The sequence below is a fragment of the Lactuca sativa genome, chromosome 7, assembly GCF_002870075.4.
Source record: "Lactuca sativa cultivar Salinas chromosome 7, Lsat_Salinas_v11, whole genome shotgun sequence".
Taxonomy (NCBI): Eukaryota; Viridiplantae; Streptophyta; class Magnoliopsida; order Asterales; family Asteraceae; genus Lactuca; species Lactuca sativa.
In genome coordinates this window covers 36,177,674-36,182,518 of record NC_056629.2, presented here as the reverse complement: position 1 = coordinate 36,182,518, position 4,845 = coordinate 36,177,674, and the positions used below count along the sequence as shown (strand labels likewise).

Genomic DNA, 4,845 nt, shown 5'->3' with positions numbered 1-4,845 from the left:
AATACCTTAGCAATATATGTCAATAAGGCAACCATGGGGGATGGAGTACACATGGTGAACACTTAGTTCAAAAACACCTACAGGTTGCGAGCCTGCTAGCGTTCCACCGGACTGTCTAGAATAGTCTGTGGTCGTCATCTATACTCCACTAGATGACTTAATCATCTTTAAAGTCAAGACCTCTCATCATCTATTTCATCTTTCATCTCTCATCATCTACATCACCTTTTATCTCCCTAATATATTTATAGGTATAAAATACATATACAATTTAAATCAAGTAAACATTGTATAAATCGTTCATCTAACTTAGATACAGATAATAGGCACATATAGAATGTAATTATCTTAAATACTTTATATCTATATGTAAGATGAAACTTAATATGCACTCACTTGTTAAAGTGGACGAATAGAACGTTGGACAACGCTTCGCTTCATCACTTAGCTTTTCCTTTGATATGACCTAGGTTCAATTATCTCTAAGTCTTCATGTGACATCTCGCAATTTAGGTCAATGACTTTGGACTGTCAATTCATAATAAATCTCTTTGAAATTTGACTCATTGAGTTTTAGTGCATATTTTGGTAAAATAAATGAGTTCATTTCAACTAATATAAGATTCCAGATGGTAGCTTACTTCCAGATGTGTAAACTGGAAAACGAATCAAACAGCAACCCTAGTTAATGTGTCTGAAAAACTAAAATTTCGTATTAAGCAGCTATGAACAAAGCAAACACTCTAGTCTCATAGTACATGTTTCCCTGTTTCCTAAAATATAAAAACGTTCAAAACGAAGTTCGTATGCAAAAGATACGACCGTTTTAAGAATTCAAATTAGTATAATACTGATTTTCTTAAAAATGCTAACACTATTTCTATCCATTGAGGGACTTGTACACCCCATATGGAAAATTTGATATTTTTTTGGACTTAGGATATAATTTAATATTTAATTTCATACTTGAAATCTTTTTAATTAAAATATTTACAAAAATAAAAAAGTAAGCTGTTTTGGAATCAGTTAATCACGAAACCTTAAATTATTGATTTCGACCTGATTTTTATTATTGGTAATGTATTCCGGAAATAATATAAGAATCCAAACCGGTTGATATGGATTTTAACGATGGAAATAGTTCAACACTCCTAAATTTTCATGAGCAAATATATATATATATATATATATATATATATATATATATATATATATATATATAGAGAGAGAGAGAGAGAGAGAGAGAGAGAAAGAGGGGTATGAGGCATGTGTCATGATCAATTACATGTAGTTGCTTAAATTTTAATAAATATACATTATATATGTGTCGGTTTTGAATTTAAGAGACCAAGGTTTAACAAATTAACAATTTTACATTTCCTATCATATATATATATATATATATATATATATATATATATATATATATATATATATATATATATATATATATTACACAAATTATGTAACAAACTCATGAAAAATAAAAATAGACTATATTTATCAACAAATAATTTGTAAAAGTCTTAAGATTACATATATCTATATACAAGAGGAAAACAACCAATAATACGTACAATCTAAAAGTATCTAGTACAGAAAATTAAACACAAAAAATCTGATCAAAATCATTTCCATTTCCATTGTTACTTCTAAATCTCATTTAAGGGACATCAATTCTACACTAAAAAAATGGATTCTTGCACTCTTTCTTCAACGAAGACAACACTCAAACACGTACACCGATAAAAATCAACACTCAAACATGTACAATCATAATAAAAAAAATTCAACACCATTTTTTTTTCTTCGTGATCAGCCAAGAACAAACACCACAAAAATTGTTGTTTCTTTTCTTCTTCTCCTTCGATTTCAGCCAAGAACACACACCACTAGAGGAGTAGTTACCTGTGCAACCAAGAGGACAACAACCCTCTTTCAAACCCCTTCCTTCCTTCCCACCGATTTCACAGCAACACCCAAACACCCTAAAGATTTTTATTGTTGTTCTACATTCTTCTTTGAGTACCTGTCAAGAACACACCAATTAGAGTGGTCGATTACTTGTGAAATCAAGAGAATGGCACCTTTTTTTTTTTCCTATTTACTTTGCTGTTAATCGAAACAAAGATGATTTATTATTATTATTATTTTTTTACCTTTCTTCCTTGTTTTTCTGCCTGTTTTTTCGTCCCCTGTCATGAACCACCCGCAGTGATGGTGCTACGGTGAACCATCGAGGCAGCAGCCCCGCCTCTCGCACTTTCCTTTCCCTCTCAGCAGCCCAAACGGTCGTTGCTGCCTATCTCCTCCCGGACCCTTCTTCTGACCTCCTCTCCTCGCACTCTCTCTTCTGCTCCCATCGACCAACGACCGCAGATGCCTCGCCTGCTCTGCCGTTGCTGCTCTCATCGCTTCAATCGGACCCATTTCCTCCTCCTCCCTTCGCACCTCACAGCCGGACGAGAAATAGCGAAACCTCGCTGCTTCGTCCCTTCCTTCCCTTTGACCTCGTCGACCCCCGGAGAAACACCCTTCTCGCAATCGATCGACCAAAACATCCGATTCGTGTCTGCGAGCCTTCGTGAATTTCTTGCCGGCTGACGTTCGTGTTTCTTTTCCTATGCTCGATCAAGAGATGATGAGGACGCAAACATAAAATCCCTAGAATCCTTTTAACTTTCATAAAATGACCAAATAACCCCCCAGCTAAACATTCATTTCAAATAAACCCTTTTCCCAAACTTAGGTTTATTTAAAACAAAATAGCCCTCCCATGGAGATTTCTTAACAAAATCAGTCCAAGTCTCAAACTTTAATTCCACTTAAAACCATTTCAGTCCCTCCCTTGAATTATTTTAACCAAAGCAGTCTTACTTTGGTTAATTAAATTACGAAACAGCCTCTATAGTTTAGTGAAGTTACTAAAAAACCCCTATAGTGTAAATTCGTTACAAAACGGTCCAGAAAATATTTCAAAGTTCAAGAATTTTAACCAAAGCAGACTTTGCGGTTTCTCACGTCAAGCTTCTCTTAATAAATTGATTCTGTACAAATCAAATTCACGCTTCAAAGGTGAGTGTTTACGGCCATTTTTTAATAATTTTAATTATTTACGTGGGGGGGGGGGGGGGGGGGGGGGAATACATGTGCCTATATAATTTGTTTATGCTAACAAATTATCATTTTATGCGAAAATGCAATAAGTCTAGTTCATAAAAATGTTATTTAACAATGTAACATATTGTTACAAATAAACTAGTATAAACTTTTCGTATACATAATGTAGTCATTTTATTGTGAAATAACTAGTCCACACAACAAACGCTACATGATACAAAATATATGATTTATGTGTCATTGTATGTCATAAAATAGATATCATAAAACGTTGTAGTATTTCAAGGACTCAAGCCATTACTATGCATGTACATTTATATGTTTAAATACATAAAGTTCATACATGTACATATGTTCATTACTTTGGAACGTACCACTTATAAAAGAAAGTACATTACACTTTTACATATATATCAAGCATACTCGGCTTTATAAACTTTATACAATGAAATTCATTTTGCCTGGTGACTTATCGACAAATAAGTTAAGGCTGAGAGCTATTCACATATTTTAGTTAAGGGCTTTTTAGTGAGACTATATTCGTTAGCTAAGTCTAAACACTTAGCAAATTCATATTAATATAATCGTTAATCTTCGGAGCGAGATACATATGTATAGATCTATATGGGGTTGACATCCCCACCTTCGGTTGCTAGCTACGACCTCGACCGATCAATCGAAGCGGTTGAAAAGTGTTTACTATTGTTACTACAATGTCCAATGAAGCGATGTTAGGGGGGGTACATTCAGTCACATAGCTCGGTTATAGGACTCACTATAAACATTAATTGGAATCTCTCTCTCTCTCTCTCTCTCTCTCTCTCTCTCTCGCTCTCTAACTACAAACCATGAGCTTGGTTGCTTTCAAAACTATTTTAAGTATGGAGTTACTTATGCAACAATACAATTTGTTTTTCAAGTACATTCAAGGATTCTTTACAAACACAATTTTAAGTATGGATTTACTTATACAAAGATACATTTTGGCTTTCAAAGATTATTTACAAACACAGTTTTAAGTATGGATTTACTTATACAAAGATACATTTTGGCTTTCAAAGACTCTTTGATAAAACATTTTTAACTATTGTTATACGTACAAAGAAAATAATTTTTAGACTTTTTAAAATTATTGCTGCTATGCACAAAACCTGTAACTCTCACCAACCTTGAGTTGACCCTCAAAATTACATGTATTCTCAAGAAATCACTAAAAAAACATTCAAGACAGATTGGATTATAGGTGACCTAGTTTATTAGTTGTTTAATATATGTCTATATGTTAAGGCAATTCATGTACTATTATTATTTGTAAAAACCTCGTATTCAAATATCAAGATGGAACACGAATACTATTTTGTTTATTGTTATACTTGCACTATATATTTAGTTTACCTGTGATCCATAAACTTAGTCACACAGCCCGGCGTGTTTCGCCGCCTCGGCCGGGGATGTGACACTTAGTTCATCACCTCTCATGACTAACTAATAGTTTAGACATCTCAAAAATCCCAATGTCTACTGATCTATAGCTGATAAAAGATAACCAGGTAGGATCATATCGGAGGCAGAGTCCGTTTGGTATACAAAGTATACTTTTTTGGAAAACCCACTTTAAACACCTCACTAAATCTAGCCTAGACATCATCCTCATAAGTAGATTAATTGGTAATATGACATTGGATCCACTGATAAATCTTATATATAAATTCATAACAACGACTA

At 33.5% G+C, this 4,845-nt stretch overlaps 1 long non-coding RNA gene across 1 annotated transcript; it reads right to left on the bottom strand.

Annotated features, from left to right (window-relative positions):
• Positions 1-1,477: 1,477 nt before the first annotated feature.
• Positions 1,478-2,842, bottom strand: LOC111880738 (uncharacterized). Its single transcript, XR_002846561.3, has 2 exons — positions 2,160-2,842; positions 1,478-2,029 (listed from the first exon to the last, which is right to left on the bottom strand). It is a non-coding gene; the product is annotated as an uncharacterized LOC111880738 (long non-coding RNA).
• Between the last annotated feature and the right edge of the window lie 2,003 nt (positions 2,843-4,845).